This window comes from Elephas maximus, chromosome 3 (assembly GCF_024166365.1).
Source record: "Elephas maximus indicus isolate mEleMax1 chromosome 3, mEleMax1 primary haplotype, whole genome shotgun sequence".
Taxonomy (NCBI): Eukaryota; Metazoa; Chordata; class Mammalia; order Proboscidea; family Elephantidae; genus Elephas; species Elephas maximus.
The window spans coordinates 191365792-191378682 of NC_064821.1; positions in this window are offsets into that span (position 1 = coordinate 191365792).

The following is a 12891-nucleotide window of genomic DNA, read 5'->3' on the forward strand; positions in this document are numbered from 1 at the left end:
AGACATGCCACTACTGAGTGGATACAATGCCAGGAAAAGCTGCTGGCCACTGTGAACTGCAGGAGCCTGGTGCTGAAAAAGCTATCACCACTACAGGAGCTGACCCACCAGCAACGTGGAATCAGGAAGAAAACCCCTTCCTTCTACAATGGTTCTCCTGTGCCATTTACTTACAAAGCTTAAGATCATGTCAGCTGGCAAAGGAAAAATATTTAGAATGCCCAGATCCAATTCTGCAAAGCAGGCAAAAAAAAAAGGGGAGAGGGGGAGGATGATTTGAAGTTGAGAGACAATAAATCAATAACAAATACAATAATCTAATTTGATCTGACAAGAACTCAGGGGAAAAAATAAGTGAAATTATGAAGATAATAATTTGAAAAACACATTTATACCCTGGTGGTACAGTGGCTAAGGCAATCAACTGTTAACCAAAAGACTGGTGGTTTGAAGCCACCAGCAGCTCCTCAGGAGAAAGATGTGGCAGCCTGCTTCCATAGAAACTTACACCCTTGGAAACTCTGTGGGGTCGTTATAAGTCAGAATCAACTGGACAGCGGTGTGTTTGGTTTTGGTTTTATCATTAATGTAAAACCTCACATTAAACAGAGCCCCCTTCAATGAACAACTAGTTACCCCAGCTTCTGCAAATGCTGTCAGGCCCTTCAGGAATTGTCTCAGCTGGAGAGAATGTCCTGGCCTAAGGTCACACACTTTCCCAGATGGCCCATATCCAATGACTAAAAGCCCAAGCCATTTCAACCCAATAAAGGACAACCCTGATGGACCATTTTAGTCCAGAGCTCCCCAGAGGTTCAGCCAAGACTGTTATCGGGACAGTATTGTTACTCAACTTCTCCCTGTGCCCAATCCTGCCTCCTTCTCCTCCCTTGTTTAGGTGTTGATCTTGAGGGCTCTCCCTAATTAACATCCTACACACTAAACTGTATCTGAGAGTCAGCTTCCCAGACAACTCAACCTACTATATATAGCCTTGTAACCCCCACCCAATCACTTGGGTGGGACTGTGAACATAAGGTAATTGTGGCCCACTAAGGGGACTGTCATTTTTGCCATCCTGCTAGGCTTAAAAGAGAGCCAATTCCAGAGCAGAGAGAGGATCTCATCATCACCAAGGAAGAAGGGCCAAGAGTGGAGTGCATCCTTTTGACCCGGGATCCCTGTGCTGAGAAGCTCCTGGAACCAAGAGACGGAAAGAGAGAGAGAGAGCTGTAACACTGAAGATGGCTAGAAGCCATGGCAGAGAGACACGAGCAGCAGGAGACAGCATGATGGGCTTCCTGGCCCACAGAGCAAGAAAGCTGAGTGCCTTTGGGCAGGAAGCTTGCTGAGAGAGTAGGGTTCCTCTGGATACTTGGTGGAGATAGGTTTGCTTGCCCATGGAGCTAGGGCTGAGCACCTTCAGGCAGAAGTTTATTGGCGGAGTGGGATGCCTTGGGGCACTTACTGGCAGAACTAAAAGTGCTTTGTAACACTTTCTGAGCAGGGCAGAGGCCCAGGGTCAGAGAGGCATGCCTTCGAGCACAGCTGAGAAGAGGCTGTCCTGATGGAAAAACTGTAACCTGAGAGTTCTTCAACCTAAATTATAACCTGTTACTTCCCTAATAAACCCCATAATCATAAGTATTGTCCGTGAGTTCTGTGTGACCACTGCAATGAATTATCACACCCAGCACAGAAGTAGAGAGTGCTGTGGGAGGGACAGTTAGTGTCAGAATTGGTAAAGATGGTGGAGAGAGATGGCATGTCTGACCCCCACCTCATGGGAATCAGCCTTGGGCTGTTGATCTTGATTCCTCCTTGTGAAGAGAGAAGAGGTCAGACGTCACGCCCATGCCATTTTTACAATATATATATAATGCCTTGAGATATTATACTACTGAGCATTGTGATTAGCAACACATTTCAAAACTAAATATCCAGAACATGAAGACAAAAAACTTCAGCTTTTTTATCAGCACTTAAAATTATGTGATAACGATTTTATTGTGTCACCAAGCATACTGATAACTGTTAAGAATCTTCTTTCTAGGTTTCCTTATAACAAAAGACAAAAAGATACATATATCCGGAGAAATGCTTTTTCCTTCCAAGGAAAAATGCCTCAAAAAAAAAAAAAAGCATGGAAAATAATATGGTTAAAAACTGAAATGCATTCCTTTGTCAGAAAATGCATTCGAAGATGCATAGAACTATTATCACAGATTTAAGAAAGAACCATTAGAACAAACTATGCAATGTGGAGGGTTTTCTATTCAGTTGTTTCTAACTTGTCTCAACTTACAGTATCATGTAAATTCTATAACTGTGTTTCAACTATGAAAGAAATAATAATGTAAGTGTGTCATCTATTTGGGGTCTTCTATGAAAACCCTTGTGTCTATACACTCTAAAAACTAGGGAGCATAATTTTCTAAGCTGTTTAAAAAAATCTTCAAAATTAAGAACTTCAGTGGTTGTTGAACCTAATAATTAAAATATAAAAGTGATAAACCTGATTCATTTGTAAGAACAACAAATTTTCATCAACAGAGATAGATATTGACTAGCCAAATTTCACAATAAAAACAATTGCGTATATATGGAATGGATTAGTATCATGATATAGAAAGTATAGCCAACAACGTTTTAATGTTTCGATTTGGGCAGAAGTATTTTTGTGAGATACCTTTTGCAGCTATGATATCCATTAAAACCAAGCATCTAATTAAACTGAAATGACTTCCTCTGAATTGCCCGAGGCAGGGAATTCCTTTGGGGCAGAAAGTAGATCTTATCCATCAGGGCAGCCTCAGCAACAAGATGGTTCCTGGCACACAGAAGACACTCTCTGAGACATATTTGTTGAATGAAAGAATAAATAATGGCAGAATAGGTACTCTGGCCAGCCAGAAACAACTCGAAATGTTGCATAAAATATGAAAACCCTTTTTTTAAAGGGTGAACAAACAAGTTAGTAAGAAATACTCAGAGGCCAACTATAAATAAAAACAGGAATCTAGAGAAATAAGAGGAGCTTTTTTGAATCTGTGTTTTGCCTTAAGAGCTTTTTCCAAAGTTGGTGAAATTGACCTTCTAGTTTCATGGCCTCTCAGAGTGAAATAACAGAAAACAAAGCACAAGACCTTCTCTAGCAGTAAGTTTATTGGGAAAAACACAGAGACACACTGTATTAACCATATTTCCGAGCTTCTGTAATATAATGTTTTAACATCCACATAAAGTAACTCTTCTCCACAATGTCTGCTACACCTAGATAAGAGGCTTCCTCAGTTTTCCTTTTGGTAAATGCACCAAGCCCCAAGGTGTCGGTTTCAAATATAGTTGACTAATAAAATCCCCAAATGCTCTGATCTCCCCCGTCATGTTTCCTGTGAAAACCACAGTAAAATGCTTACCCACAGTCATTATCCATCTCTGCCTTGTGACCACACCTTCAGTTTTCCCTGGGTGGCAATACTGGGCTATGAATAAATTTTTTAATGTTTCCAGCTTCCCTCTCTTGACCTTACCATACCTCAAACAATACTATTCTATCTAATTAAAAAATACACAAAGCTGAAATTTTAAAAGTCTTATCTGTAGAGTAGAGGTGAATAGGAAAAAAATCTACCTACCTAAAGGCTCAAGGAAAATCTCTTTTGTTTAATCTGGGTGCTGAGTGGAGGAGAAAAAAAACACTCCCCAACAATTTAACCTCAAATCAGTCATCTCTCAGGTATGCACCCAAAATTCACACTACAAGATGTTTCAAAAAATCTTCAAATTGATAATTTTGTTTTTAAGCGGCCCCAGTAGGGAGTATCCCCAGGCACCTGGTGGAAACAAATACAAATCTCCTTTAATATAACCCAGGTTCAACCCAGAAGCCTCAAAACATTTCCACAGATAAAGTTTCCAGAAATATGAGCTCACAGTCAAAAATCAAAAAACACAGAGGCGGAGCCAAGATGGCAGAATAGACAGACACTTCCAGCGAGCCCTCTTTACAACAAAGACCCAAAAAAAAAAAAACAAGTATATTTGTGACAAGCTGGGAGCCCTGAGCTTCAAAGGCAAGCTTAGAAAACGAACTGAGGGGCAGGGAAGAGACCACTCAGAAGCGGAGAAGAGTTACTGGACCTGAATCACGTGGAGCCCTCAGGCACCATTCTCGGAGCTTCGGTGGCAGGCTGGTACTAGCATTCAGCCACAGTTTTCTCAGGGAGAAGCAGCCAGCCACACAGCCTACTCACACCTCTGGAACCTGAGAAGAACGGTGCTGTCAGCAAAAGCTAAGTACTTGCGTATATTTTAATGCGCTCCCCCCCATCCGCAAACCAGCTTCAGCGGCTGAATTCCCTGGGCCTGAGATAGGCACTGTTGAGCACCTACAGCCATCCTCCCAGCCTTGGGAAAGGAAAAAAATTGCATTTGGGGGAAAAGATAATTTGCTACCTCCACTAACAGGGGGAGCTCAGGGTAGTAGCAGCTCCTGGCCAGGCATAAACCATCCGTGGACTTTGAGCACCTTTCCCTCCTGCATGGACCTTTGTGGACCTATTTCAGGAGAATAGACCCTTGTTGGTAGACTCCAACCATTTCAGCTGTGTGCTGGAGAAGTGGGTGTTTGATGTTTGACATTGCTTTGCCTGTTAAACAAGGTCCTCACCTACCCACATCAGGGACCTAAGGACTGGTAGCTCCACTCAGGTCACCCAGACACCCGCAACAGGGGTTCAAAGATAACTGGTACCTCCCAGTCCTTACAACCAAAAACTTTGGGCACCCATGGTCCATCTGCAGAACCCACCCACCTGCATGATCTAGGGAACAGGGACGCTCTTTCCTCAGAGACACTCAGAGGTCAGTTCTCAGCCCCCTCCCTTGTTCAGAGCATAACCCCCTGATGCAATCAGATACCGATATATATGCCAATTACCCCTGCCCCTCTAAGACTGTAGGACAGAGCCTGTACCACACACTTGATGATCACCTACCTGGAAACCTGAGCTGAATTCGTACAAGAAAACTGAATGGACTCCTGATAACAGCTCTAGCCATCTGGGGACAAGATGTCAGAGCTCCAAAGGTGAAAATAATCAAGCTAGCTCACTCAAGCAACCCAAAGGGGCATACCAAAATAAAACAAAGCAAAAAGCTATGACACAGTAAGCAAGCATAAACTAATACAATAATTTATAGATGGCTCGGAGACAACAGTCAATATCAGGTCACATAAAGAAACAGACCGTGATCACCTCAACATGCTCTCAAAACAAAGAATCCAGGGATCTTCTAAATGAAAGTGCATTCCTGGAATTACCAGATGCAGAATACAAAAGTTTAATACACAGAACCCTTCAAGACATCAGGAAGGAAATGAGACAATACGCAGAACAAGCCAAGGAACACACAGATAAAGCAATTGAAGAAATTAGAAAGATTAGTCAGGAACATAACGAAAAGTTTAATAAGCTGGAAAAATCCATAGACAGGCAGCAATCAGAAATTCAGAAGATTAGCAATAAAATTACAAAAGTAGACAACTCAATAGAAAGTCAGAGGAGCAGAATTGAGCAAGTAGAAGCTAGAATCTTGGAACTCAAAGATAAATCACTTGGCACTAATATATTTGAAGAAAAATCAGATAAAAGAATTTTAAAAAATGAAGACACCTCAGGAATCATGTGGGACTCTATCAAGAGAAATAAACTGCGAGTGATTGGAGTGCCAGAACAGGAGGGGATAACAGAAAATACAGAGAAAATTGTTGCAGATTTCTTGGCAGAAAACTTCCCTGATATCGGGAAAGATGAGAAGATATCTATCCAAGATGCTCATCGAACTCCACATAAGGTAGATGTTAAAAGAAAGTCACCAAGATATATTATAATCAAACTTGCCAAAACCAAAGATAAAGAAAGAATTATAAGAGCAGTGAGGGATAAACGAAAAGTCACCTAAGAAGCAGAGCCAATAAGAATAAGCTCGGACTACTCAGCAGAAACCACGCACGCAAGAAGGCAATGGGATGACATATTAAAAAAATTGAAGGAAAAAAATTGCCTGCCAAGAATCATATATCCAGCAAAACTGTCTCTTAAATATGAAGGTGAAATTAGGACATTTCCAGATAAACACAAGTTTAGGGAGTTCATAAAAACCAAACTACAAGAAATACTAAAGGGAGTTCTTTGGTTAGAAAATCAATAATGTCAGATATCAACCCAAGACTAGAACACTGGGCAGAGCAACCAGAAGTCAACCCAGATAGGGAAATCCAAAAAAACAAAGCAAGATTATTAAAAAAAAAAAAAAAAAAAGCTCAAAACAGGGTAACAGCAATGTTATTATATAAAAGAAGATAACATTAGAATAATAAAGAGGGACTAAGAAATATAATCATACACCTTCCATATGGAAAGGAAGATACGGTGATACAAAGAAATAAAAGATAGGTTTAAATTTAGAAAAATAGGGGTAAATAATAAGGTAACCACAAATGAGACAAACTAACCTACTCATCAAAATAATATACAAGAAAAAAATAGAGATTCAGCAGAAACAAAATCAACAATAAACATGAGCAAATGACAATATATAAAGATAATCTACTCAGCACATTAAATTAAGTGGGAAAAAGAAACTGTCAACAACACACAAAAAAAGACATCAAAATGATAGCACTAAATTCATACCTATCCATAATTACCCTGAATGTAAATAGACTAAATGCACCAATAAAGAGACAGAGAGTGGCAGAACGGATTAAAAAACAAGTTCTGTCTATATGCTGCCTACAAGAGACACACCTTAGACTTAGAGACACAAACAAACTAAAACTCAAAGGATGGAAAAAAATACATCAAGCAAACAACAATCAAAAAAGAACAGGAGTGGCAATATTAATTTCTGACAAAATAGACTTTGAAGTTAAATCCATCATAAAGGATAAGGAAGGACACTATGCAATGACTAAAGGGACAATACACTAAGAAGATATAACCATATTAAATATTTATGCTCCCAATGACAGGGCTGCAAGATACATAAAACAAACTATCAGCATTGAAAAGTGAGATAGACAGCTCCACAGTAATAGTAGGAGACTTCAACACACCACTTTCAGTGGAGGACAGAACATCCACAAAGAAGCTCAATAAAGACACAGAAGATCTAAATGCCACAATCAAACAACTTGACCTCGTAGAAATATACAGAACACTCCACCCAACAGCAACCAAATATACTTTCTTTTCTAGAGCACATGGAACATTCTGTAGAATAGGCCACATATTAGGTCATAAAGCAAGCCTTAGCAGAATCCAAAACATTGAAATATTACAAAGCATCTTCTCTGACCATAAGGCCATAAAAGTGGAAATCAATAACAGGAAAAGCAGGAAAAAGAAATCAAACACTTGGAAACTGAACATTACCCTGCTCAAAAAAGACTGGATTATAGAAGACATTAAGGATGGAATAAAGAAATTCAGTGAATCCAATGAAAATGAAAACACTTCCTATCAGAACCTTTGGGACACAGCAAAAGCAGTGCTCAGAGGCTAATTTATAGCGATAAATGCACACATCCAAAAAGAAGAAAGGGCCAAAATCAAAGACTTATCCTTACAACTTGAACAAATAGAAAGAGAGCCACAAAAGAAATCCTCAGGCCCCAGAAGAAAACAAATAATAAAAATTAGAGCTGAACTAAAATAAATAGAAAACAGGAAAACAATTGAAAGAATTAACAAGACCAAAAGCTGTTTTTTTTAAAAAATCAACAAAATTGATAAACCACTGGCCAAACTGACAAAAGAAAAACAGGAGAGGAAGCAAATAACCCGAATAAGAAATGAGATGGGTGATATTACAACAGACCCAACTGAAATTAAAAGAATCATAGCAGATTACCATGAAAAATTGTACTCTAACAAATTTGAAAACCTAGAAGAAATGGATGAATTCCTAGAAACACACTACCTACCTAAACTAACACAGAGGTAGAACAACGAAATAGATCCGTAACAAAAGAAAAGATTGAAAAGGTAATCAAATCAAAAAACTCCCAACAAAAAAAAAGCCCTGGTCTAGACGGCTTCATTGCAGAGTTCTACCAAACTTTCAGAGAAGAGTTAACACCACTACTACTAAAGGTATTTCAGAGCATAGAAAAGGACAGAATACTACCAAACTCATTCTATGAAGCCACCATATCCCTCATACAAAAACCAGGTAAAGACACCACAAGAAAATTATAGACCTACATCCCTCATGAACGTAGATGCAAAAATCCTCAACAAAATTCTAGCCAATAGAATTCAACAACATATCAAAAAAATAAGTCACCGTGACCAAGTGGGATTCATACCAGGTTTGCAGGGGTGGTTCAACATTAGAAAAACAATTAATGTAATCCACCACATAAATAAAACAAAAGACAAGAATCACATGATTTTATCAATTCGTGCAGAAAAGGCATTTGACAAAGTTCAATATTCATTCATGATAAAAACTCTCAGCAAAATAGGAGTAGAAGGAAATTTTCTCAACATAATAAAGGGCATTCATACAAAGCCAACAGCCAACATCACCCTAAATGGAGAGAGCCTGAAAACATTCACATTGAGATCGAGAACCAGACCATGATGCCCTTTATCACCACTCTTATTCAACATCGTGTTGGAGGTCCCAGCCAGAGCAATTAAGCTAGATAAAGAAATAAAGGGCATCCAGATTAGCAAGGAAGAAGTCAAAGGATCTCTATTTGCAGATGACATGATCTTATACACAGAAAACCCTAAGGAATCCTCCAGAAAACTACTGAAACTAATACAAGAGTTCAGCAGAGTATCACAATATAAGATAAACATACAAAAATCAGTTGGATTCTTCTACACCAACAAAAAGAACATCGAAGAGGAAATCACCAAATCAATGCCATTTACAGTAGCCCCCAAGAAGATAAAATACCTAGGAATAAATCTTACCAGAGACATAAAAGACTTATAAAAAGAAAACTGCAGTACACTTCTGCAAGAAACCAAAAGAGACTTACATAAGTGGAAAAACATACCTTGCTCATGGATAGGAAGACTTAACATTTTAAAAAAGTCTGTTCTAGCAAAAGTGATCTATACATTTAATGCAATTCCTATCCAAATCCCAATGACATTCTTTAATGAGATGGAGAAACAAATCACCAACTTCATATGGAAGGGAAAGAGGCCCCGGATAAATAAGGCATTACTGAAAAAGAAGAACAAAGTGGAAGGCCGTACTTCACCCGATTTTAGAACCTATTATACCATCACAGTAGTCAAAACAGCCTGGTACTGGTACAACAACAGATACATGGACCAATGGAACAGAATTGAGAATCCAGACATAAATCCATCCACACAGAAGCAGTTGATATTTGACAAAGGCCTCAAAACAGTTAAATGAGGAAAAGACAGTATTTTTAACAAATGGTGCTGGCATAGCTGGATATTCATCTGCCAAAAAATGAAACAAGACCCATACCTTACTACATGCACAAAAATGAGCTCAAAATGGATCAAAGACCTCAATATAAAATCTAAAACGATAAAGGTCATGGGAGAAAAAATAGGGACAACGTTAGGAGCCCTAATATATGGCATAAACAGTATCTAAAACATTATTAAGAATGCAGAAGAAAAACTAGATAACTGGGAGCTCCTAAAAATCAAACACCTATGCTCATCCAAAGACTTCACCAAAGGAGTAAAAAGACTACCTACAGACTGGGAAAAAGTTTTTAGCTATGACATTTCCAATCAGTGTTTGATCTCTAAAATCTACATGATACTGCAAAAACTCAACTACAAAAAGACAAATAACCCAATTAAAAAATGGGCAAAAGATATGAATAGACACTTCGCTAAAGAAGACATTCAGGTAGCTAACAGATACATGAGGAAATGTTCACGATCATTAGCCATTAGAGAAATGCAGATCAAAACTACAATGAGGTTTCATCTTACTCCACCAAGGCTAGCATTAATTCAAAAAACACAAAATAATAAATGTTGGAGAGGCTGCGGAGAGATTGGAACACTTATACACTGCTAGTAGGAATGTCAAATGGTACAACCACTTCGGAAATCTATTTGGAGCTTCTTCAAAAGCTAGAAAAAGAACTACCATACGATCCAGCAATCCCGCTCCTCGGAATACATCCTAGAGAAATAAGAGCATTTACACGAACAGATATATGCACACCCATGTTTATTGCAGCACTGTTTACCATAGCAAAAAGATGGAAGCAACCAAGGTGCCCATCAACGGATGAATGGATAAATAGATTATGATATAGTCACACAATGGAATACTACACATCAATAAAGAACAGTGACGAATCTCTGAAACATTTCATAACATGGAGGAACCTGGAAGGCATTATGCTGAGTGAAATTAGTCAGTTGCAAAAGGACAAATATTGTATAAGACCACTATTATAAGAACTTGAGAAACAGTTTAAACTGAGAAGAAAACATTCTTTTGTGGTTATGAGAGGAGGGAGGGTGGGAGGGTGGGAGAGGGGTATTCACTAATTAGTTGGTAGATAAGAACTACTTTAGGTGAAGGGAAAGACAACACACAATACAAGGGAGGTCAGCACAACTGGACTAAACCAAAAGCAAAGAAGTTTCCTGAATAAACTGAATGCTTTGAAGGCCAGTGTAGCAGGGTCAGGGGTTTGGGGACCATGATTTCAGGGGACATCTAAGTCAATTGGCATAATAAAATCTATTAAGAAAATATTCTGCAGAGGGGGGAGGGAGGTAGGGTGGGAGAGGGTTATTTGCTGATTAGTTAGTAGATATGAACTACTTCAGGTGAAAGTAGGACAACACTCAATACAGGGAAGGTCAGCTCAACTGCACTGGACCAAAAGCAAAGAAGTTTCCTGAATAAACTGAATGCTTCGAAGGTCAGCGGGGCAAGGGCGGGGGTTTGGGGACTATGGCTTCAGGGGACATCTAAGTCAATTGGCAAAATAAATTCTATTAAGAAAACATTCTGCATCCCACTTTGAACTGTGGTGTCTGCAGTCTTAAATGCTAACAAGCGGCCATCTAAGATGCATTGATTGGTCTCAACCCACTTGGATCAAAGGAGAATGAAGAACACCAAGGGCACAAGATAATTATGAGCCCAAGAGACAGAAAGGGCCACATGAACCAGAGACTTACATCATCCTGAGACCAGAAGAACCAGATGGTGCCCGGCCACAACCGATGACCGCCCTGACAGGGAGCACAACAGAGAACCCCCGAGGGAGCAGGAGAATAGTGGGATGCAGACCCCAAATTCTCAAAAAAAGACCAGACTTAATGGTCTGCCTGAGACTAGAGGAATCCCGGCGGTCATAGTCCCCAAACCTTCTGTTGGCCCAGGACAGGAACCATTCCCGGAGACAACTCATCAGACATGGAAGGGACTGGACAATGGGCTGGAGAGAGAAGCTGATGAAGAGTGAGCTACTTGTATCAGGTGGACGCTTGAGACTGTGTTGGCGTCTCCTGTCTGGAGGGGAGATAGGAGGGTAGAGAGGGTTAGAAACCGGCAAAATTGTCACGAAAGGAGAGACTGGAAGGAGGGAGCAGGCTGACTCATTAGGGGGAGAGTAAGTGGGAGTATGGAGTAAGGTGTATATAAGCTTATATGTGACAGACTGACTTGATTTGTAAACGTTCACTTAAAGCTCAATAAAAATTATTTTAAAAAAATAATAAATAAGGAGGTTGTCATGGATTGAATTGTGCCCCCCCCCCCCCAAAATCTGTCAATTTAGCTAGGCTGTGATTCCAAATACTGTGTGGTTGTCTACCATTTTGTCATCTGATGTGATTTTCCTACCTCTGCAATGTTAATGAGATGGGATTAGCTGCAGTTATATTGATGAGGCAGGACTCAATCTACAAGATACTGTTGTGTCTTAAGCCAATCTGTTTTGAGATATAAAAGAGAGAAGCGAGCAGAAAGACAGGGGACTTCATATTACCAAGAAACAAGAGCCGGGAGAATAGTGCGTCCTTTGGACCCAGGGTCCCTGTGCTGAGAGACTCTTCAGCCACCAAAGATTGATGACAAGGGCCTTCCCCCAGAGCCAATAGAGAGAGAAATCCTTCCCATGGAGCTGGCACCCTGAATTCTCACTTCTAGCCTCCTAGACCGCAAGAGAAAAATTTCTGTTTGTTAAAGCCATCCACTTGTGGTATTTCTGTTATAGCAGCACTAGATAACTAAGATAAAGGTAAAAAGATTAGTAAGAAGCAAGAGTCTATTAAAAAAAAAAGTACATTTGAAGAATCAAATATAGAAATAAAATAAAATGAAATATAATAGAACTGAAATAAAAATATAATAATTTGTGCCCGGCCACAATCGATGACTGCCCTGACAGGGAGCACAGCAGAGGACCCCTGAGGGAGCAGGAGATCAGTGGGATACAGACCCCAAATTCTCATAAAAAGACCAAATTTAATGGTCTGACTGAGACTGGAGGAATCCCGGTGGCCATGCTCCCCAGACCTTCAGTTGACACAGGACAGGAACCATCCCCGAAGACAACTCATCAGAAATGAAAGGGACTGGTCAGCGGGTGGGAGAGAGACGCTGATGAAGAGTGAGCTAATTATATCAGGTGGACACTTGAGATTGTGTTGGCAACTCTTGTCTGGAGGGGGGATGGGAGGTTAGAGAGAGAGGGAAGCCGGCAAAATTGTCAAGAAAGGAGAGACTGAAAGGGCTGACTCAAGAGGGGGAGAGCAAGTGGGAGTAGGGAGTGAGATGTATGTAAACTTATATGTGACAGACTGATTGGATTTGTAAACGTTCACTTGAAGCTTAATGAAA